Raw genomic sequence first — 25,598 nt, 5'->3', positions numbered from 1 at the left:
GTGGACTCAAGTGTTCACTTGTAATTTCCCCCATCCCTAAATGCATACATTTAGAAGCTCTTAGAATCCTTTCACTGGTTCCCTAACATGTGGAGTAAAAGCCATTATGGTAAACAGGGCCAAGTGGAAGCTCCTGCAACTGCACCCCATCTCCTGGCTAAGATAGTAAATTAGAAGTAATGCAACATCCGTGGAGGAATTGAAGAGATTAGTGCCACCATAAATGACTCTTAGAAGGTAAGGGTCAAGAGAATGAAAAAAAAAGTCACAGACTGGAAGAAAATATCACAAAAAAGATATCTGATAAGGGACTATTACCTAAAATATACAAAGAACTTTTAAAATTCAACAACTAAAAAACCAATCAACTCAATTAAATCATGGGCAAAAACCTGAAAAGACATTTTACCAAGAAAGATATGGAGATTGCAAATAAGCATATGAAAAGATGCCCAACATCGTATGTCATTAAGGAATTGAAATAAAACAAGATATCACTTACACCTATCAGAATGGCAAAAATCAAAAACACTGACAATACCAAATGCTGGCAAGGATGTGGAGCAACAGAAGTTCTCATTCACTGCTGGTAGGAATGCAAATTAATACAGCCACTTTGGAAGACAGTTTGACAGTTTCTTACAAAACTAAACATATCTTAACTTATCACGCAGCAATAGTACTCCTTGGTAATTACCAAAATGGATTGTAAACTTAACATTCATTTATAGACACTTTATTCATAGTTGCCAAAACTTGGAAGCAACCAAGATGTTCTTCAATAGGTGAAAGAAATAAGTTAAAAAGAAATAAGTTGTCAAGCCATAAAAAGACATGGAAAAATCATAAATGGATGTTACTAAGGGAAAGAGAACAATATGGAAAAGTCTACATTCTATATTATTCCAATTATAGGACATTCTGGAAAAGACAAAACTATGAAGACAGTAAAAATATTAATGGTTACCAGTGCCAGCAGGGAGGGAGGGATGGATAGGCTGAGCACAGAGAATTTTTAGGGCGCTGAAACTAATCTGTATGATACCACAATAGTAAATAATATGTCATTCTACATTATCAAAACCTATAAAATGTTCACAATGAGCGAATCCTAATGTAAACTATGGGCTTTATAATGTGCCAATGTAGATTCATTGATTATAACAAAAGTACCACTCTGGTGGGGGATGTTGATAATGGGGTAGGCTGTGCATGTGTAGGGGCAGGAGGTGTATAGGTAGGACACCTCCATATTGTCTGCTTAATTTTGCTGTGAACCTAAAACTGCTCTTAAACAGTCTTTTCAAAGATTTTTTTAAAGCATGGGAACATTTGCTATATTAAGATCATACATGTGTCTCCAGACCTAGTTCTTTCTCTAGGTCTGGTTTTATAAAGACTGGTGGTAAACCAAGTCTGATTAATATGATACACTTTATGTAGGAAATGTCTGGGACTCTAGATATTTGATCAACCTCAAGAAATGACAGCACAGATAATGTAATAACTTTTGCAGATAACCTTTGCTAATTTGATGATTACCAGTTGTCATTAAGTGAATGGTAAAACTGTTGTGTTCAGAAACACACAAACAAAAAAGGCAGGGGAGGTCAGTCTTTTCACGTCCCTAAGAAATTAATCTGTTTGGCCCATGCAAAATGCAAATGAAATGTGAATGATAACAGTAGACTACTCAAACTTAACCAAGTGGAAGCCACAATCTCAGTTGCTTTGCTGGATGTGGTATCTTTCCTGGAACAGGTAAACATAGCCTCTGGCACTTAGTGTTCATTGAGCCAATGTGTTTTATTCAATCTCATCCTGAAGGATGATCACAAGCATTTCACATTCATATGAAAAGGATAAGAGTACACATTCCTGGTCTTGTCATAGGGCTATATATTAACCCTCCTATTCTGTTACAATCAAGTCCAGAAGAACTTTGATCATCTTGATATTCCATAGAGCATCACACTAGTTCACTTAATGAGGTTATACTAATTAGGCTGGTGAGCCACAACTGGTAAGTACTCTGGCTCTTCTATTTAGACACATGCATATCACAAGGTAGACGAGAAACCCTATAAAGATTCAGGGACCCGACACATTAGTAAGGTTTTCTTATGATAAATAAAAAATGTTTTTTCAATGTTTTATTATGAAGATTTTCAAACATAAAAAAGTTGAAATAATTTTACAGCAAATCCTTGAATATCAACACCTAGATTCTATCTATAATTAACATCTTACTATACTTGCTTTATTTTCTTTAATAAAGTGTTTAGGAGTTCAATAATCTGGAGCATGTCAGGATATCCCCTTTAAAATAAAGGAAAAGGGGCGCCTGGGTGGCTCAGTCGGTTAAGCGGCTGCCTTTGGCTCAGGTCATGATCCTGGAGTCCCGGGATCGAGCCCCGCGTCGGGCTCCCAGCTCAGTGGGGAGTCTGCTTCTCCCTCTCCCTCTGCCTGCCTCTCTGCCTACTTGTGCTCTCTATCTGTCAAATAAATAAATAAAATCTTTAAAAAAAAAAAGGAAAAATTGTTGCATCTTGCATGCCCTATCACTAAGAAAAAGACATAGTACTTGAATTTTGGAGACAGCACATACTGCTCTTAGGAATACCACTCTGATTTATTTGTTGGACAGTTGGAAGACTGACAAATTCTAATGGATCCCAGACCAAAAAGAAGGCTCAGCAATAAGTCAAGTCTGCAGTACAAGATGCCCTACCCTCCAGACTATATAATCCAACAAATTAGATGGCACCAGGGGTATTCATGGTAAATACATGCAACCATGGTGAGCACAAGTGTGAGATCTTTGGAAAATGATAAACAAAAGCTACAGTAGGGAGACACTTCAGATTTTGAAGCAAGACTGTCTTCTGTGGCAGAAACTACACATTTTGTAAAGTAATCCTGGCTGTTATTAAGCTCTAGTAGAGATTAAATCCCTCCAAATGGCTATGTACGTGTTGTAGCCCATTACGAATTGGTATTTTCATATCTACCAAGTTACAGAGTCAGACAAGTGCAGCAGCAACCTATCATACTATGGAAATGGCACAAAATCAGGACTAAGAAAAGTCAGAGGGTACAAAACACCTACATTAACAGGACTTCTGACTCCTGTTATCACTTACTTCTGCTGCATCAATGCCTAAACCTAACATCTTGTTGAGGGATGGGAAGTATTCCCAAAGCCAGCTGATGGAAGAGGAAAAATCTTGGGACCTGGTTCATAGCTGAGTCAGCACAATATGTTGGAACAAACTAAAAATGGACTGCTACTATAATATAGTCCTTCTGGGGGATGGCCCTAAATGTTAGTTGTGAGGGATAATCCTTCCAAAGACAAAGCTGGGAGCAGTGTGTATGATTTTTTACTTTTTATGTAGTAAAAAAGTAGCATGAGAAAGATATATATAGACTCCTGAGTATTGGAAAATGGGTTGGTTTGTTGGTCAGGGCCTGGAAGGAGCAAATTTGGAAAATTAAAGAGAAAAAAAGGTCTAGGGAAGAAGCACATAATGGACCCACTTGAAGTGGGTACAAAGTGGAAACAGATCTCATGCTACTGCCCACCAGAGAGCATCCAAGTCAGGGGAAACACTCAACAATGAGCCTGACTCATCCTGTGACTCATCCTCAGCCAGCCTCCTTCCTCTACCACCCCCATGCTTTCACAATGGGGTCAAGAATAGAATCACCATGGTGGCAGGAATAGAGGCTATGCATGTTCCCAGCGGTATGGACTCCCACTCACCAAGGCTAAGCTAGCTGCTGTTACTGAACACCCAACCTGTCAAAGTGTTAACAACCTGATACAAAGCCCTTGATAAAGTAGCAAAGCTTGAGATCAGCCAGACACTTAATGTCAGGTTGATTACATCAGACCCCTTTCACCCTGGAGAAGGCAGTGATTCATCATTACTGCAATTAATACTCACTCCCATATGGCTTTAATTTTCCTGTCTGCCACGTCTCTGTCAGCACCACTATTCAAGGGCATATAGAATGCTTGATTTACTGTCATAAGATTCCCACATAAACCAAGAGACCCATTTTACAGGGAAGGATGTGCAACAATCGATGTACGAGTGAGGGATCCATTACTTCTACCTCATAGTACAACACCTGGAAGCAGCCAGCCTACTGGAACAATGGAATTGCTTACTAAAGGCTCAACTAAGGTGATAACTCAAGACAAAAGCCTGTATGGAGTTGGGACATTGCCCACCAAAATCAAGTATATGAACTGAACAAACAGCTGTGCTGTGCCCCCAGTAGCTAAAATAAACAGGTCTAGACATCAAGGGGTGGGAGTAAGATTTGTCCCTCTCTCTGTCATTCACAGTGGTCTACTTACAGAATGTGTGCTTCCTGTCCCCACATCTTTAGGTTTGACAGGATTAGAGTTTTTGGCACCACTGCTTCTACTAAGGAAAACAGTGGGAATTCCATTAACCTGGAAGCTATGACTGCTGCATGTTATCCTTGAGTTCCTCTTGCCAGTAACCTAGCATACAAAAAAGGAGCACTTTGAAGATTCAATGACAAATATGTGGTGCAAGCAGGGGGTAGACTGTCTCAGATGATCCTTGTGCCCTGTTTCACTTCCTCTTGATCATCTGATTCCATTTGCAATTGTGGCTGTGGTGACAGTTACATGGCAAAGGTGTGAAGAGTTCCAATATTGACCACATCTTGCTTCAAGCATATCTTCGGCTTGCCATGGTGTTTTTCTGATACTGAAGGAGTGGGATACCCACAGGAGTTTACTGGACATGGATGCTTGCACAGCCCAGGTGCTGTGGAGATAACCTCCCTGAGGCAACCCTCAACCAACAGGAGATGGGAGCCAATGGACAAATGTTTCCAGTTGCTGGCTCCTGGGATCATTTCCCAAGTAAACTACCTAAATGCAAATTCTTTTCTCAGGCTCTGCTCTCCCCGGTAACTCAAGCTAAGAAAGAAATCAGTGAGAGTCAACATAGCTCTTGCAAATAAGATAGAAAATGCTTCAGAATAACAATAAAAGCTTTCATTCTACAAATACATCAGCTTCAAGGGCAACAGAAAATATCAGTTTTGACTCACTCTAGTCAATTCCTCCTCTTACCATAAACCAAGTTAAGACAGACAGACTCTTTGCAAATTCTTCCTCAGCAGACAGAACAGATTTGTGTTTGTTTTCTATTGCTCCTGCAAATTACCACAAACTTAGTGGCTTAAAACAATACAAATATATTATCTTACAGTTCTATAGGTTGAAAGTTCAACACATCTCACTGGGCTAAAATCAAGGTGTGAGCAGGACTGAATTCTGTTCTGTAGGCTCTAGGGAAGAACCCATTTCCTAGCATTTTCCAGCTTCTAGAGGCTTCCCACATTCCTTAGCTCACAGTCCCCTTCCTCCATCTTCAAAGCCAACAATGACATGTTGAGTTCTTTTTATATCACATCACCCTGACCTCCTCTTCAGTGTCCCTCTTCTACTTTGAAAGACCTTTGTGATTATACTGGGTCTACCCAGATATTGTAGGATAATCTCCCTGAGGTAAAACCACCAAATTAACAAACTTAATTCTATCTGCACCCTTAATTCCCCTTTGCTGTATAATGTAATTTATTCATAGGTTCCAGGGATTAGGATATGGACATCCTTGGGAGTAGGGTGGAGAGCATTGTCCTGCCTACTGCAATATTTAAGAAAAAGAGAGTTTTACATTTTCTTTTAAGTCCATCTTCATGTTTATTTTAGATGTAAACTTTCCTTTAATTTAATACAACTTTAATTTCTTGGTTATAATTACACTGATTCATAGCATTTGATTATATTAGGCTGGTAAGTCCATTTTCATTTTATAGGTGAACAGAATGGGGCATGAAAAGCAAAAGGAAAGATAAAAATAAATGTAAGAAAGGGAGAGGGAAAGAAAAAGGAGGAAGGAAGGAAGAAAGAAGGAGACAATAAACTTTGATTTCATTTTTACTTATGGAAAGTATGCTTAGCTACTCAACTGAATGAGGTCATTGGGTTGGTATGATGGTTAATTTTATGTGTCAACCTGACTTGGGCTAAGGGATGGATAGCCAGATAGCTGATAAAACCTTATTTTTGAGTGTGTCTGTGAGGGTGTTTCTGGAAGAGATTAGCATTTGATTCAGCAAACTGAAATCTGAAGTAAGGAGATTTGCCCTCACCAATGTGGGAAGATACCCAGTCTACCAGGGCCTAGATGGAACAAAAAGGCAAAGGGCAAATTCTTTCTCTCTTCTCAGGCTGGGACATGGGAGCTCCTGGGACTCAGGCCTTTGGATTCTAACTGGAACTACAGTACCAGCTTTCCTGATTCTCCAGCTTGCAGGTGGCAGATTGTGGGACTTCTTTGCCTCCATAACCACATAAGCCAATTCTTATAAGAAATATCCTCTTAAATATATCCCCTTAAATATCCTAACAGTTCTGTTTCTCTGAAGAACCCTGTTTCTCTGAAGAGTTGAAAAACACCGTCTGAGGAAGATGCACCTGACTGCTTCAAGTTAATAATCTCATTCATACTCAAAGTTCTGATAAGAGATTTTTGACTAGATCACAGCTAGTCAAAAATCTAGTCAAGTATGAACTTTCACTAGCGCTCTTTGTCAATTATAACCTAAATTATTTGCACATTACAGGTTTTTCCAGGTCAAATTTTCTTGAAAAACTCATATTCTTCTTGATCCTGATAATATGGACAATACTGAGAGTCAATGGCAGACCATAACATTCTTTGGAAAAACAAATGGGTGTTAATGGATAAAATGTATCTTATAGGCATCTTCAATAATTATCATTCATTGTTCTTGTGTGAATTGTTCATATTTCATAACCTCCCAAATCTGATCTGTAAGATTAAATGTGATGAAATGTTTCAATTGATAACATGTAATATTTTATTTTACTGTTGATCTCAATCCATGTGATTAAGGTTAATTGTGCAAGACATATTTCTTTTGAACCAGTAAATCCAACAAAAGTGATAAAGAAATGGCAGGGAGGTGACATCCTGAATATGCATTTGGCAAACAAATGGATTGTCAAAAAGTTATTTGAGATTAGTTGAGCATGAGTAGGTATTTCTTGCTTTCTTCTTGGCCAGGAAATTGTTAGAGAAATAAAGCTAATGGTAAAAAATATTTCCTCTTGTAAAGCATAATCATCTTTTCTTGAGAAGATTAAAATATCCTAGTGCTTTTAGATATTGTGTCTTTTCGATTATGCTAAATATCAGTTTACTTCAGGAAGCCAGTAATATGAATTATGATGTATTTAGTACAGAGGATTAAAGAGAAAACTGGAACCAGAAAGATGGTTCAGGAAGGGAAGTCAATGCTTATGCCATTCTCTACCTAATTATATACTTGAATTCCTTTTTTTCTTAAAGATTTATTTATTTATTTATTTGAGAGAGAGAGAGAGAGCAGGGGGAGGGGCAGAGGGAGAGAGAGAATCCCCAAGCAGACTCCCTGCTTAGCGTGGAACCTGATGCAGGGTTCAATCACAGGACCCCAAGATCATAACCTGAGCTGAAATCAAGAGTCCAACACTTAACCGACACTTACCCAACTGAGCCACCCAGGCTCCCCTGAATTCCTTTTGAGACTAAATTTCCACTCCTGAAGGCATATATTGCTAGGAAAGCCTTCTCTCTGCCTAGCTCTCAAATTATTTCCTTTTTTGATTGTCCTGGTCTCTATTAACAAAAATATCTCCTGATGTTCAAACAATATTAAGGCAAAATAGGAGATAGATTTACAATTGATCATACTTGTGAATGGGAATTGAGGGTTACTTCCTGTAAGAAAGAGTATTTAAATCCAGTAATTTGTGGGGTTTTTTTATGATTTGGGGGTGGGGAAAGTCACTGTTGGGAACTATATGTGTGCATTATATAAGTGGTCTTGGGTGCTTATATTTATATTCCATCCACAAAGAGCATTCCATCCTCAAGGACATTATTAAGTAAACTTAAAAAGCAAGCAGACCCACATCTTATTTGCTCAAGGGTTAAGTTCTTGGAAAGTGGAAAGTTATTAAATCCACAATTAATTTTCTCAGAAGAAATGAAGGTAAAATAGGTAATGTATTGCAATGTGCTGCAAATAATGCAAGTTGTCCCTTTTTTCTGTTTCCTTAATATATGCAGTAATTAAAAGTTTTTGGAAAAAAATAAAGAGAATATATTAAAAAATTAATCATCAATTACATTTTAAAATCATTGACAATGTCTAGTGACAATCTGCAGACAAAATTAGTCTCTTTAGATGTTTTGTTTTTCATCACACCCATTAAAGAAATTCTGGCTCATAAAGTCTTTGATACATATTTATCCACCAAATTCTAGTGAGTAACCCTGGAAGGAAAAATATCTAGGGCACAAGATTTAGGATACAGTAATGAGGAAATTTATTTTACCCAGAAGACACAACTTAAGTAAGTTGCTTGCATCTGTACAGTGCTCTGGCCACAGAACTCTCTGATAACCACAATCTCATTTGACCTTCACCAACTCCCTATGAACTTGGTATTGCTAGGGAGGCACCTCCGTCCATATTGATGGAAGAAGAAACTGAACTCAAGAACTCTTAGTATTCACCAAGTATGTGTGCATTTGAACATGAAACTGTGTTTTATCCAACTCACTAGGTAACTCCTCAAAGAACTCATTAGCTAAAAACACAATAGGAATTAAAAATACAGATACACCTAAAAAAAGGCTTAGATAAAATTCATGTATAATAAACCTCTAATGGGTTATAATGTGTTGTTTTATATGTAGCTATTTAGTTCCTCCTTTAAGATAAAAATAATTTCCTTTATGAAATTCTTGTCATATTACCTAGCTTCATCTGGTAAAAAACACTGTATTCACCATATTATATATAGAGTAAGTTTTAGAAGGAGGGTTCTTTAAACATAAGTGACATATACACATTCTTTGGTGATGAAAAAAGAAATTATTCTACTGTGTATTCTTGGCTTACTTTAATTAATCATAGCTTATTACTAATGCAAACATGAAGCATCTTAATACTGATACTGACATCTATCATAACATCTGCATTGTATACAAGGGTTTGTCTGTATGTAAAGATTTAATATAACTATCTTCATGTATTCCCATTTCTATTAGAATTATCAGATTAGGAGAAAGGCTGATTTCCATTTCCAAACATCTGAATGTTAAAAAATATTTGTACATTATGACTGGTGTCCTTTTGTGGTGTTGAGAGTTTTCATTTCAGGATATCACCAAATTCCAGTTAGTCAAAATAGGAAAAAATAAGCATGGCTCTCTAGGACTGATAATAATAAATTCCATCTAATAAGTGTCTGTCATGTACCAGGTACATTCATGGGTTACTTCATTTAATCCTTACCTCCCAGAACAGACTCTATAAGTAGGTGCTATTATTCCATTTTACAGATGAGAAATATAAGACCTAGAGAACCCACATAATGTGACCAAGAATATATCGCTTAATACTGGTGAAGTTAGCATTTGACCAGGTCCAGGAACTCAAAATTCTTAGACTACTCATTTAAATGATAAAGGATGTTACCATTTCAACAATTATTATAGAAAGTTTAATAAGAAAGTTTTACTTACCATGATATTAAAATACCATTTCTATAACAAGCCCAGTTACACTGAATTTCTCTGCAAGTATCTCTCACACACATTGAAACTATCCAAGCTTCTTAAAAGATAGCCTGTTCTGTCAATATTTTGCTTAAATGATAAAACACAAAAGAACTTTCAAACATTGTATTCAAAACTGTATAACAGTAGGCAAGAAATATTTTGGCACACGTATATTATATACAATATTGGCAGATAACATTAAACTGCATCTTGTAGTGAATCACGCAGATATTAAACAGGATTATCAGTTGAAAAGAGACACAACTCTTCTTTCAAATCATGGTAGGCCAATCAAATGATTGCATGAAATTCCATAGCGATTTACCCTAAGCAAGATAAAACATGACAAGCGCACAGAACCATCAAATTAAATTTTAAAATTATAATAGTCTCAGCATATATTTGTAGGAGACAGGGACGGAATGTACAGCTTAGTAGAAAAAGCAACCAGAGGTCTCCCCATCCAAAGATTTTTTTTTTCTCAGATTTAGAAAGAATAAAGAAATTAGTAAGAAGCATTTGACTCACAGTGAATTGTGGGTCCAATATTGTCCAGCAGATACCCCAAGTTCGGGGCATGTAGGTGCAACAGCCCCAACCCCAGACAGCCACTCTGCAGCTGTGCTTTCCTCCTGGTGGGTCAAGGGGCTTCTCTCCTGCTTGGCTCTGAAGGCAAGCCATTAACTGGCCTTGCCTTGAGTTCTCCTCAGCTGAGAGAGAACCGGGGCCTCCAACAGATTGAACTCTAGGCTGATTTTAGTTGGAGATTCTGGAGGCAACTTTGGGCCCCAGAGCATACCGAAAGAGGAGAGGGGAAAAACTGGTGGGACAGATGACCTAGGTTCAAATCCTGTTTCTGCCCCTTCTGCATCTTTAGAGAAATTACCCAACCCTGTTTGCTAATCTGCAAAATAGAGTTTGAATAATAAAAATATAAATGGCATTGTGATGATTAGCTCCAATAATACCAAAAGACTGGTACAGTGCATTGACATCATGGGTTCTCAATAACCCTTCCTTCCTCCCTTCCTTCCTTCCTACATATCTATAAATACATCCAGGGCTCCTCCTATCTCCTGGGTGACAGGACTAGAAGCTTTAGAGAAAGCACTTCTCTGTCATTTAAGGCTTGCGCTCTTCAACCTCCTCATTTGGCTCCATGTCCATTTTTGCCGTTTCCCTTAAGAAGGGGTTTTGAATGGGGAAGTGAGAACCAGTAACCCTCCTGCTCAGTCTTTTTGTGGAGCCCAAGGGTCACTGTGAGCAGGCCCGAGAAGGCTTTTTTCCCTGATGCCAAACTAAATGATGCATTAAATTGGGTGAGGTCTGCCTTCAGGTGAAGATGAAAAGGACCCTGGCTGCCCTAGGAGAGAACATTTCCTCTGGGATGTTTTCAGCTGCAGTTTTCCATTGCACATGAAATAGCTCAGGTGATGAGGACTTGATGTGCATAACCCCCTGAACCCACCCCGCAGCCCCATGTCACTTTCTGCTACAGAGAAAGAGAGAAGGGAAGACTGTGCAAGAGTAGATGCTTTAGCTTTCCTTTCAATTTTTTTTTCCTTCTTCATTCCCCCTTTGGAAGGAAAGAAAATACAAGCACAAAGAAGGTACCACTTATTTTACTAAAACTTCAAAAGACACCAAATCCAGGTCCCCAGGTAAGTTTCTGGAGCATTCCAGTAACCTTTGATTATAGTTCCAATTAGGATAAGTTTTGCTAAAATGAGTTAGGTATTTCTATGTGTCTGCCATGGTCACATAATAGAGACAATCAGACATTTACTGTACACGTCAACAGAGGACCAAGGGAAGACTTAGAAGATGTGGGACTCTGTCTCTCCAAAGGGTCAAAGGGCAGAGAATTTCACAATAAAGGGCAGTGAGATTTGGACCTCAAGGTTATGGGAGAAACCTTGCTATCTGATCAGAGTGCAAATTGCTCTAAGGTTTGGCTGTCAATCACAGCAGAATGAGTAGACCATTATATTTTACTGTCTGCAGCTTGCATAGACTAAATGAGAGCAGTTTGTATACTTTTGATCATTTTTTTTTGTACTTGTGCTGTTAAAAAAATGAACATGGCATATATCCACTTTGGTCATGAGAGCTTCAAACATAAAGAAAACTGAGAGAATCCTTTTTAAAAATCATTTTTAAAAAACTTTCCCTGGCTATATAACAGATAAAGCAGTTTTTGGAACCATACGAATATAGAATACAGGAATTAGCCGAATATGGATACTGCCTACCTATAAGCTTATATATATCTCTAAATAAATGGTAAAATGGGGCTTAAATGCAGGTCTGTCTAAACTCTACCTCATACAGATATATTGAAAATTAAATGTAACAAACTCTCAAGACTAACTTAGAGCAGTGCCTGGCATGTAATAAGCACTCCATAAAGGAATCCCACTGCCAACACACACACACACTTCAATTTCACATTTATCCACAGGACCCCACTCACTCCACACTCCTCAGCCAGCTGAGGAACACAGGAAACAATCCTGGTTAACCATCTATCTGCAAGTAGAAATGACAGAAGAATGGACAAAGACAAGGCTATCAAGAAAGGAAGAAATAATTTTTCAAGTGTGCTACCTGGAGAAACAACAAGGTTCTGTGATAGCCTACATGAGAATGGGAAAAAAGTGCTTAGAAAAAGACACCAGGGAAGGGCAACAGGACTGGCTGGGTGGCAGGTACGGAAAGGACAGGATGCAGCATGCAACCGAGCTCTGCCAAACTCTAAAGATGGAGAAGAACCCAGCTCTGCGTGCCCTTTTCTGCAAATGGAGGTCGTAGGTCACAAAGTGATAGTCAAAGCCCTGAGTGGGTCTCTGACAGGAATAAAAACAAGGTCTCCTCTTTGTTTGCCTTGGGATACGGCCATATTTCCTTATAACTAAACCCTGTCTGGCTTGTAGACTATATAATTTCCCTACTTTTTCCTCAAAAATGACTCACAAATGCTATATTATTTTACCCTACGCAAATTGCTTTCCATAAACCCAGAGGAGAAAAAAACTGCTCAGAGCCATCATTATAAACACGACACATCTGTTTTTAATAACTGAAGAAGTATAACAAAACCTTTACTTTGGGGGAATATCCAGAGTTTTATCTTGAAGAAAAATTGTATCCATCTGGTCCCAAGAGAGCTGGTTTTTGCATTAAGTGGTATTTGTTGGTTGGGTGATTGGAGAGTGGGAGTGAGGAAAAGGGGGAAGTTGTTAGATCCAACACTTATCGTTAAGTGGAGTTCGTTTCTAAAAATGTAGCATCCAGAAACTGGTGAGTAATCCTTCTTCGTAGTGCAATATTATGTCACCAGATCTGCTGATCCAGTGCACAATAAAATTAATCCTCCATTCTGCAAATGCTGGTGATATGGCAATCACAGATGTGCTGAAACAGAAGTGTTCATGCCAGGCAGAGTTCACGAGACACAGACCTAGCCAGTTGTTGAGTTTTCAGTCCACACTTGACTCCGAGCCCAAAATATCTGAAGAGAGGAGGTGGCTGAGGATTCACTAGATGGTTTTCCATTTCTTTCTATGTCCTGTCTTTCCACCAAGTTCTTATCGCACATTTTAAATTTCCCACCAATCTGGCAACATAGGAATTATGAAGATGGTATGGGACAGTGGTGTGGAAGCAGAGAAAGTAGGTAAGGGAAAAGAGCTGACGTTTGTGGGCATGCACACTATGCTAGGCTGCCTAGATTTAAAATTCCCCCAAACCCCACGGAACTGGTGTTACATGTGTTACACAGTGATCCAGTGACAAAACTTTATTTGGGACCCAAATCTGTGCCATTCCCAAGCCCTTTTCCATTATACCATGTTGATCCCATCATCCTATGGTCTATGCTTGAATTCTCCTTCATAATGATCCCTGTTGATTTCCAAAGAGGGGGCACCAGGAATTTAGGGTCAATATAATTTAATAACTCAGTGATATCAATGGCAAACTAAAGCAAGAGTTAGCCTTAAATTACAGGTCCAGCCCATTATGGCTGTCCATGACTATTCTGTGATATCAACAGGGGCCTTTCTTCAGAATCTGGCCACATGCCCATTGTTGGTCTCCACCAATCTTCAGGAAGGAGATTCTAATTGGCCAAACCTGGGCACATGCCCACTTTGTGGTTAGGGATAGACAAGATCCCTTGCCTGATAGTCTACCAAGACCATATGCCAGGAAAAACTGGTTTGCTGTTACCAAAAAGCCAAAATAAAGGATATTCACCGGAATAATATTATAGAAACTTGCAATACCTTGTCCATTATTTAAATTTTTATTATCTGTCTCCAACTAGAATGTAACTCCATGAGGACAGGGAAGTAGTCTGTTTTGTTCCTCTCTGGAAACCAAATGGAGCCTGATACATAGTAGAAACCCAATAAATATCTGTTACATGAATGGGCCAGGCAAGATCCACATGGCACCTGAGACATGAGTCTCATAATGTTTCATTATGAGACATTAAACGAATAGAGCTGGGTGCTTCCTTAAAACCCAGAGATTTATTAAAACTTATTCTTCTATCAGTTGAATCTCAAAATTGAACATGACTCCTAGAAGGCTCAACAACAGCAAGGAGAAAACTACCCAGCACTGACTCTAGTCCCTTCAGGGAAATAACACTCACCAATTCTTCATGCTTGGCCAGGCAGTCACCCAGTCAGCTGAATGATAGCAGTTCCCACTAAACATCCTTTTAATTTTAATTAAGTGTCCTTTATTTTTAAATAGCTCAAGAATCTCAACTACCAAATACAACGCTGAATCTCCATTTCATGTATTTATGACTGCTTTGGCTTGTGTCTCAATACCATAGAAGAAAATCTTTTAATTTAAAGGATGACAGGGCGCCTGGGTGGTTCAGATAGTTAAGCGTCTGCCTTCGGCTCAGGTCATGATCCCAGCGTCCTGGGATCGAGTCCTGCATCGGGCTCCCTGCTCCTTGGGAGCCTGCTTCTCCCTCTGCCTCTCTCTCTCTCTCTGTCTCTCATGAATAAATAAATAAAATCTTTAAAAAAAATAAAGGATGACACATTTTTAAAATGGAAATTAGGAATCGGGGATTTCTTCCACCTCCTTTTTACCGACCACTTACCCCTTAAAAAGGTCATTTTAGGGTTTTGTCTCATTGCCTCTATCTGAAGCTCTTTGAGTTCAGAGACAATGTCTACCTTATTACCCATTATATTCCAAACACCTAGTACGGTCAGTGCCATGCATAGAGGTGGTACTAAATCAATAGCTGTTGTACTTAATGAATGAATATGTAAATGAATAAATAATGAATGAATAAATAAATAAATAAATGTGCTTTTTCTTTAAATCAATTTCAATTAAATGCAAACCAGTTCTTGAATGCTAACTCTATGTTGGGTGGGGCATTATTGGAAACCCAGAGGGAATGTAATCTTAATGTTCTTATTAAACCCATATAGTTATTTTTCCCCTCAAAGACTCACTCTCAGCAAGATCTACAGTGAGAAAAGAATAGTAAGGAAGAACAGGTTGTCTCATGAAATAATTTAACTTGTTTAGCAACCCCTACACAGCACCATTTGGTAAATGTCCTCATCATGGAAGGAGCACATGAGGATTTTCATGAGCCTAGGCATTTCACCATCATGGCTCCCTTCCTCCATGAGAATAATTAGAAGTTATACTTTACGACTATACTGGTGTAAAGAATATAAACCAGGCTGGATTCATTATTATATATTCATCATTATTATGTTCATTTTTTTCTTATTATCTTAAATGAAATTAAAATGAAAACATTTCTGTGAGCTACTAAAAGTACCATGGGCCCTATAAGGCCCTGTGCCTAGTGGGTAAGTGGGCCGGCATCTTGGGGCCACTTGTAGGGGACCATTTCCCCACCAAGCAAGTTCTCCTCCCTCCTTTCCTGATGGGGTGCAGTTTCAAAGCAAGGAGCTGGTCCAGGCTTTTTAGGTGGAATTCTAACTCAGGAGACCTCTCTTTTTCTTGTCTGACAAGAGCTAAATGTGAAGGGGGGAAATCCCGATCTGTATTAACCTTCCACTGGGTCTTAATCATGCTGACTCTTACCTTTTCTGTTGCTAAGCTTTGGGAAAATTACGCCTCCCCAACACTATAGAGCCCTCCTCTTGTTTATGTAAAGACCCCAATTAAGCTAGAAATAGAATTTAGCACTGCAAACATTGTTTAAAAAATGTTAAGACATCCAGTCCAGTGCTCCTGTTCATTATTCTCTGCTGAAACCTAATATTAGTAGCAGCATGTACCGAGGACCTGGACCATGAATTAATAATGAAGCACTTGTACTGGAAAATATGTGAGCACCTAGTGACTTTATTTGGCAGGCACCAAAGGGGGGGTTGGGGGAGAAGGAGTTCACTCTGTCTTGCACAGCACCTTTAGTGATAGTTCTGCAGGATAAAAGTAGTTACCGGTTATTTCTGAGGGATTACCTGCAGGGGAAAAGATAACCGAGCATTCACCTACCACCCACACTCCTCCTTGCTCTGCTGTTATAGACACAGGGGTCCTGAGCATTATTCTGGCTTGAACCATTCCTTCCGTGAAATTTTCACTTTCCTCAAGCGCTTAGTTGTGTCAGGGTTTTCACAGGTGCAGTTTCAATGATTTCTTCATCTGCTTTTTTAATCCACCACAAGAGTAAAAGCCCCGTAAGGACAAAGAAAGAATTGTACAGAGAGGCAACGCAGGATAGGGGTTGAGGACAAAGGTCTCAGGTTAAATCGGATGTCGGTTGGAATCCTATCTCTATGGACCACCATATAGTAATAGCTGCACAATCTTGAGGACATCATTTAACTTTTCTGGTCCACAGTTTCTCCTCTATGAAGTGGAGGATAATGGCAATTACCCTTCTGGACTAATGTAAGGATTGGGATGAATGTAGTAGGGCATCTAACACAGTGTAGTTTATAGTGGGCCTTTCATAAATACTAGCTGCTACATGATTACCATTTTCCCCATCACCTTCTATCTCTACCATCTAGCATAGCAATGAGCAGATGCTAATGTTTGTTATATAAATCATGTAACATACTTTACATGTAGTCCTTTGATCCAAGAAGACTAGCTGGGGAAGGCAATTTGTTTTGTTGGGTCTGGTTTTTGACAAAATGAATTTTCACCTGAGTTTCCTCCTTTAGTGCATCATCCCCTACCTCCCAGAGGCATCTTTGAATACCTGATCACAATGTATCAGGGAGGTTTTCCAATAGGTTTTCCATTCCTGACGGATTCTACTTCAAGAGAGTTCAGAACAAATTCTCAGCCAGACGCGATCACAGCACCTATGGTAGCCATCGAGAGAAAAGTAAACCTGAACGAGAAAATATGTTTGTGTACAGAGGTATCAAGCTTTTGGCTCTGTATGTGTTGCTACAACTTTAAGGATTATTTGGTTTATTTCTTGCAAGTCAACTCACTCACCTGTCCCCTAAGACCAGGCTTTTTGTTGCTTCCTGCACATGTAAAAAAATGCCTTTCTACATCTGCAGAGAACAAGCAGTTGTTGTCATCACTATACTTGCCCTGTGAAACCTTAGCAAGGTGATAGAGTTACACAGCCCATTCCTTCAGAAGGAGCACAGCGTTTCAGCTCCATCGTCAGGAGCTGCATCCAGGGGACCTAATAAACTTGGCTTCTGAGTTTTGTGCATTTAGACACGAAATCATTTTTAAAAAGAAAATAAAACCCGAAACAGCTTTTCATAAATAATCTTAAAAAAATGATTTTTTTTTTAAAGGAAGGGGTTAGAATTCTCTCGGCTGATGAAAACAAATTCATAGGGAAATGTCCAGTTTTTTTTTTTTAAGCTATTGCATAACTGTGTAGTATGTGGTACAGGAAATCATTTTGCCCACGCACCTGCACAGAAAAACCCACATCAACAGGTTTGCTTCGGCCATCAATCTGTGGGACCAAGAGCTAAGCCTGAAAGCAGAGGTGAAATAAAATACGAAAATTGCACAGCAGCCGCGGAGGAGTCAGCTATCCAGAGGCCCCTGCTGAAACCCCATCTTTAGGGTAGAGTTTCAGACACATTTTGATGTTTTGGTCACATGACCCAAGCTCCGGAGCCCCATTGGCCTCCACCTTTACAGGCTAAGTAATGATGTAACCAGAGTGTGTGGGAACCAGAACGAAGAGACAGATACAATTTTTCCCAGTCATTTATTAGACTTGGCTACTAATTCTGCTTGTTCCTGGGTTTGACTGCTGGTTATCAGGAAATTCGAACTACTTAAGGGACATAATGAGTTTATCTAGCCCCAGGGTAGAATTTAGTCACATTCATATAAAATTAAACCACAGTTATGGAGAGGAGTAATTTGTGAAATTCAATTATTTATGTTTGAGTTTGGTAGCAGATAATTTTAATGTATCTATATTTTGTTTTTCCTGTTCTCCTTTTTTTTTTTTTACTAAACATCATTTACATTGCTTACAATATCATTCTTATGTTGCCTTAAAAAGAATCCATCAAAACAAATGTGTTGGTTTATCCATGATTTTCCTTTTTTTTTTTCTTAATCTTACAGAGTTTTCATCTAAACAGAATTAATGTTTTTATACTCATGCAATTTGTCACTATGGCAACTTTGGCCTTTAAAATGCTGACACTATATCAGAGACAACCAAGAGAAGAAATTATCCTTGTTTGACAAGAATAAGCAGAACCAGTTTGGCAAACTTCAGGTATAACCAAACACAGCAGGGCAAGGATGCCTACGGATAAAAAGCATTTGTTGTTCTACCCATATGACCTCATGTCAAGGAAAAGCAGAGCATATTCAGGTTTCGTGGCAAAAACTGGAGGTGTAATGCCAATAGCAAAACTTAAAGGAAGGCTTTTTTTTTTTTCCTTTAAATTTCCTATACCTGTCCCCTGGCCCCCCAAGTCTCCGCTGCCCAACCAAAAAATCATTTAAGTAATTTCTAACACTCACACTATATTAGCTTTCTGATCTGTCAGCATGAGGTCGTAAACAATTTTCCAACTTCTCATTCTGAAGCTCTTGAGCACAGTCTTACAGTTGTACCTCACAAGAGTTTCTCAACAGTTTTACAACAGAAAATGTCATAGGTCTCAAACTGGTGGAATGGCTGGACTTTCTAATGAACTCCCTGTGCGATTTTTTTTTTAATTAACCGATGTTGTATTTTGGTGGCATTTATACCCATAGAAAGTGTTTCACATTCTCAAAATACTCAATCTAGGTAGCACAGATGTCTTTAGGAGAGAAATCCCTAAAAAACACTTTTTTGTCATTTGTCCTATGTGTGTCATGCTCAACACATATGCAATAGGTACGGGGTCTGGCATCTACTTCAACCTGTTGGGAACTATATCAAACATTAATGGAGACCGGTGTTAGAACTGGTGTAAATGCAGCAAACAACCTGCTGAAAGTACATCCTCACATTTCCATATGTTATGCGGTCAGCAGAGTCATTTAAGAAGTAGGATACTCAGGGAGATGGTGTTCAGGTAGCGAGTGTTTGATTGGTGAGAAGTAAACACACCCTGGATATATTTACTTCGTAACACTAGCGTATACGTCTCTATCCAACTCTGGCCCTTAAGCCTTGACTCAAGAGATACGTCAAGTTCAAGATACGCAATTTCATTACGAAAAGCTTCTAAAACGTAGGTAAAAATGATTTAGTACTTCCAGGTGCACTGTACTTCTTGGCAGAAAAAGTTAATTCCAGGTGTGTAATCTCCTAAAGAAATCTGTTGTCAAAGCCGGATAAAACCATCACATTAGAAAAATAGAAGTTCACCCGTGAACAAAGTACAAGGTATGGCTAGGAAAACTCTCTGCTCCTTGCAGAAATTACAGCATAAAAGTGAAACTCCCTTTTACTTATGTAAACATTGCTTGGTTTTGGGCATCATTTCAAAAGAGGTAGAGCTGAGCATGCACGAGCATATAGAAATATGACATACTCTTGGTGGGAGGTTTGGGGTGGGGCCCTAGTGCCAAGCCAGACTCTAATACACAGACAAAGGAAGAAAGAAGATGCATTTAATAGCTTACAGATTTTTTCTTCATTTTTTTTAAGCAGCGGACCAACCAAATAACTCAATCGACAACAACAAAACTGAGATGTGCCACACAGTGGAAAATGTTATAACAGCTTGAATAACAAGGGGGCCCTGGCAGGGGTGGGAATGCGGGAAGAGGGGGTAGGAACAGAGGTCCCATGTTATGGAATATTTAAACTTCGTAATTCAATGCACATTTATTAATTGGTTTCTTCTTAAGAGGCACTTATTTATGACAGGTTTATGAACAATATAGTATGTCCAGAGCCCTGAAGTTTTCCCATGACTCGTTTTTATTTCCATATGTTCAGATGAAATGAACATCACATTTAATAGTAGTACTAGCCGCTCTTGAAGTGTTTCCAGTGCTACATCCCTTGGGAGTTGTTACCACCAGATTAAAATCCTGTGGGTCACTTAATTTTAAAAAACCACATTATAGAGGCATTATGTGATTAGATGTACTGCTTTTACAAGCGAATTGGGGTGTGTACTCTGCATCTGGGCTGGTGAGGCTAACTTAGGAAGACCTCCAACCTGGAGTCTCTGAGAGGCCAATGACTGTCCAGACACATGGATGAGCAGAGAAAAACATGTCCTCCATCCACCCTCAGAAACTGCCTTGAAAACAGGATCTAAAAGGAAAGACTCATTGAGTCAGAAACAGGCCTGAACAGCTGGCTGGAACTGGCCGCTTCAGAGAGGGAAGGGAGGTGCTCTCGGTCCCCCATCAGGCCTGCTTGTCACCAAATGCTCACAGTAAAGAGCGAATGGTGCTATTTCCACATTATGCTCTCAGCAAGGAGTCCTACCAATGGTAAAGTATTTTACTTGTGAATTTAAAACGTGCTCCTTATTCTTGAGACATTTTCAAATCTGGGTATTGGGCAGACCACCCAAAACAACAGAAAATGTGCCTTTTGAGTGAACAAGAGGAATTTGCCATTGGCTCCAAGGACACCCTGGAGTAGGACGCCCAGCATTTCCTGCAGGAGTTTCAAATAGCATCAGGTGCAGAGGCTCCAGGCAACATGGAAGCATCAATCATCATTTATGGTCCACTATGGATTATCTGTAAGGAGATCATTCATTTAGGCTTCCTCCAGGCCAGGCCCAAAGAGGCTTCAGGCTCCCATCAGAAGGGAAAGACTCTGAAAGGCATCCAGGTGGGACACTGTGAGCTGGACAACCTATGTGCGAGGTACATTGTAGGTATTTCTAGTTACATTCACAGTCAAATAAAAACTGTGCTTTCCTTCATTAGCACAAATCTGTAATACTTACTTATCTTTTTAACTGTCCTGGACTTTTACAAATACTGTAGACTGAAATGATTATTTTAAAAATAAAGTCATTTGGGGGAACCTGAGTGGCTCAGTCGGTTCAGCGTCTGCCTTCATCTCAGGTCACGATCCCAGGGTCCCAGGATGGAGCCCCACGTGGGGCTCCCTCCTCAGTGGGGAGTCTGCTTCTCCCTCTCCCTCTGCCCTTCCCCCCCACACACCACTTGTGCTCTCTCACACGCACAAGCTCTCTATCTCTCTCTCTCTCTCAAATAAAATCTTAAAAAAAATAATAAAGTCATTTTGTTCAGTCCTTCAAACTGTCCGATGGGTATGTTTTGGGAAATGTTACAATTTTTATCAAATATAAATTGAATTGATCAATTGTAAAGTTCATTTCACTACGTAGAAGAAGTAGAATTTATTAGGAGTCGAGGCTGTAGAGATGCACTGGACAACAGAAATGGCGTCCCTATGGGTTTACCAAAGCAGAAAATTCCTGCCAGCTTCCCTGTAAGTACAACTGAGTTCTTAGTTTTTGGAGGAAGGCGAGGTCCTAGAGAAAAGAGGCATCTCCTGTGGTTGCTTTTGAAGCCCTGCTTACAGGTTTAAGCGGTGAGGATCACAAGCCTTTTAGCCTAACCGCAACCATGCAGGTTTGCCCATTACTGTATTTTTTAACCTGAAGCAACAGGAAAAATGTGGAAGTGAGAAAGGGAGTGCTGAAAAGATGAATCATACTCTTCATATTCTGTTCTGCCACTTGCCACATTTCTAAAATACCAAGGTTCCCAATCTCAAGAAGAAGCATGAATCTTTTGCTCTATTCATCTTTAGACAAAGAACTAATAATTCCCAGTGGCTGAATAATGATAAGAAACACTTTCCAGTTTCTTGCCTTTGTATCTTTAAACTGACAACAGGTGGAGATCACTCCCAATTGATACCGACTCAGACACTTGGATCCTGCTCCAAACTCTGCTGCCCGGAGTGGGTCACAGAGCTCCTCTGTGTCTGTTTCCTTATCTGTAAAATGTTCATATTAACTCACTGTTAAATTCACAAGTTCTGGAGAAAAATTAAGTGAGTGCATGACCATGAAAATAGCTTCAAAAATATGAAGCACCCAAAAATTCAAGGAAAGATGGCAGTTACGAAGATGATGATGACAAGGAGAGAGAATGTAGGTGGGAATTGTGTACATTCATGAAATTACATTCAGTGTTTGTCATTGGGAATTTTTATATTTTGGGACATCCAGGACTGGGATAATAATAAAAATTTATGAGTACATGGTGATCCTCGAATGAAATATGTTTTAGATATACAATGTACACTTTTCAAAAGAAAATTAATGACCTGCATATTTCTGTATTTACTAGTGCTACCAAAAGTAACAAGATATTAATGCAAAGTACACAACAGTGTGCACACCTCTGGAAGTTATCTTTCCCTGCTTTGCCTACATGAATCACCTCCTCTTGAACAATTCGTGGGAAAGCTTGGTGACGGTCACCGTTAAACCTTTCGTCTGAGATACTGTCCTGTCCTATTCAAGAGCTGTGGTTTCTGTCAAAGGATGAAATGAATGTGCTCCTCAGTGGCATCCCTCCAGAGATTTTACCTTTGACCCTCTGGGTCTGCCTCAAGTAGCCACTGAGCCATGGAAGGATGAAAAAGAGGAAGAGTAGGTCACTGTGAGAACTAAAAATAGGCACTAAGAAAAAGTCTAGTTTTCCTAGGATAAGACACAGATTTAATTTTGCAAGATCAACTGCTGCCCTATTAAACAAGCCACTGCACTATAAAATACTTCATCTTTCTAGGTATCTGTACATATCTCTATCCACAGTGCCCTCCCCCCACTGTCTAAGGCAAAGAAAAGCATATTGATTTTCCTGCAAACTTCCATAACTTTCTTTTAAATTGACTAGCTGGAAATCTGCTATCTAAATAGGAAGCTACGTCCTGCTTAGGTAGCTGAAGTTGCCAGCAGAGCTTTAATTGAGAAGACACTGAAGGACAAAAGCACTAATTCAAAGTGAAATGCAGGGGGCGTCGCGTCTTCTTGGGCCCGCTCTGAGAGGACAGCAATTATTTATCCTCTGCCTTATTATTCAGATACACAAAATAAGGCTAAAGCAAGAAGAGCAATGCTCTCCACGGAGAAATGAGAATGACAGCATTCTGGATGGATAGATTTTGATTATCCCTGTTTCCAGATAAGTAAACATCAAACCAGAGTGCATGGATTACTCTGTGACAGGAGGGTGGTAGAAAACCTGTGCCCTATTTTCTTGTCAACTTTCAATATCCTGTACTAGGACTTCGAGAACACTTGAAATCCTCTTGCTTTCCTCTTTTTGCCCATTATATTCCTTGTGTCCAGTGGGCATTTTCAACTCTGCCAGCGGAGTCCGTGATTCTGTGCTCCGGATGTCAGGACCCCGCCGACTAGGTTTGTTAATCATCCTAACTCCCCCTGCTGGTGCGTTTAACAACCCAAACTCCAAAACACAGTAACTATTAAAATATTTTCCAAGTTAATCCACATAGCAAAAGAGTAGGTCAAAAGAAGCAAGAAAACCTTAAAAGAAGGTGAATTTTATATGAGGATGTAACTCACTATAATATAAATAAATTGGAGGTTTAATATTATTTCTAAAGCTAGCCTTTGCAATTAGATTTGTAAAATAAAAAATAGATTCATTGGTCTAATTTTCCCCGTATTCTCTTTTTGTTCCCACACCTCTTTTCATTTTTGTGGTTTGTGATATTTCCCTTTGTCTCTAAGCTCTAGACTTCTACTTAATAAGTACCAATAAAGATTGGATGTTATCCTTAAACAGTGGTAGCATTCCCCACCTGCTAATTGCTTTATTTGTACTTACTGTTTCCGTCCTCTCATCAACAGGGGCTTTAGCATAAAGAGCAATGAAGTAGAACGTGATGAGGCGAACAGGAGCCAGCCAAGTGAATGCTTCTGTAATTACACAGTAGCCTGGAGTAGCTCTTCTCAAATCAAATTATGAGCCTGGATTACCTAAAACTCTCAGGACACAGCCTGGGTTTTCATTTGTCTGTAGGTTACTGTCGACAAGCAGCCCTCTTTCCTCTTGCCTATTCTTCACAGAGATTATCAAAGCTCCAAGTCCAATGCAATATTCCCAAAGCAATGAGATGTCGTGAATGCCATTTTCTTAAATGGCTCACTTGACCCCGTGTGTTTTATGACTTATTAAAAAATATTTTTGAGAATTTTTTCGTGTTTATAACCATCTCTGTCATTTGCATATCAAAGTTTCTTCCCAGCTGAGCTTGTTCATGATCTTTTGGCAAATATTTATACTTTATCAACATCCCAACCACCCATAAGACAGCTGGAAGGAGTCATTAGGCCCCAGCAATGTTCGGGGCTTGAACACCTGATCATTCCCTTGGAAATGTACACTGCACTGAAAATAACACAGTAATAAAAGGACCAGACTTGAGGTCAGGCCATCTGGAATAGAGACTTAAATCTGAGGCTGACTAGCTCTGTGGCCTTGCAGCAATTGCTTAACTTCTCATTGTCTCTACCTGAAACCCAAGGAGATTGAACTGGATAATCTCAAGGTCCCTTCGAGTTCTGTGGCTCTGTATATTCATAGTATTACACGGATAATGTACATAGGAGACTTAATACATATTTGATTGCAGTGGCTAAGCAAATTAAGACCATCTATTTCTTAAACAGTTTAAATGCTTATTAAGTCAAGATTTGGTGTGTCCAAAATCAGGTCAAAAACAAAACAAAACAAAACAAAAGTGTGGTAAGTCTTGGAGGGTTGATGGCCCCTGGAGAGAGGGCTGAGCACTGCCAGGCTCTGAGAGGAGCTGGGTCAGTCCAAGCTCCTGAGAGGGGTGGGCTAGATGATCTCCAAAGTCATTTCCAACATCGAAATTGTGGCTCAAACAAAAAAATTTAAATCACGCCATTCCTGTATGTAATATTCAATGCATTTTACTCTATATTCTTAAGGAAAAATGGGTATTGGTCTGAATAATTATGAAACAAATATCCTCTGTTCCATATTACTCTACACTGAAGAATTTTCAGTTGGTTTACAAATATGGACTTAAAGTGGGTATCGTCTTGGAGAAGATGAATATGATCATAACCATCACAAAGGTAAGAGACTTTTTTAGATATGGTCATCATAGTGATGTCTTCTGACATCATATGCCAACTTGTTAAGGTGACTCTTAGCTACCATCCATAATGAGATTTTTATTTTTATGGCTAATATCTTAATTTTAAAAGTCACAGCAAAATCAACTGAAAATATTGTATGTCTATTTAAAAAAAAAAAAGCTATAGGTTTCCCATACTAAACCCCCTTTTAAAAGCCACTCATTAGCTAAAATGTTACAAAATAAGCCGAGTTTTAAATTGATTCCACTTGAGAACTAAAGGACTTAGTTAATGATGCAAATTTAATTTACTTTTCCATATTATTACTCTTAATTTAAAAATTATAAAC

General features: G+C 39.1%; 1 pseudogene; it reads left to right on the top strand.

Annotated features, from left to right (window-relative positions):
• The first annotated feature begins 1,301 nt into the window (after positions 1-1,301).
• On the top strand, positions 1,302-1,411 carry LOC123323192 (annotated as a pseudogene).
• Positions 1,412-25,598: the final 24,187 nt, after the last annotated feature.

This window comes from Neomonachus schauinslandi, chromosome 1 (genome assembly GCF_002201575.2).
Source record: "Neomonachus schauinslandi chromosome 1, ASM220157v2, whole genome shotgun sequence".
Lineage (NCBI taxonomy): Eukaryota > Metazoa > Chordata > Mammalia > Carnivora > Phocidae > Neomonachus > Neomonachus schauinslandi.
This window is presented reverse-complemented; position numbering and strand designations above follow the sequence as displayed.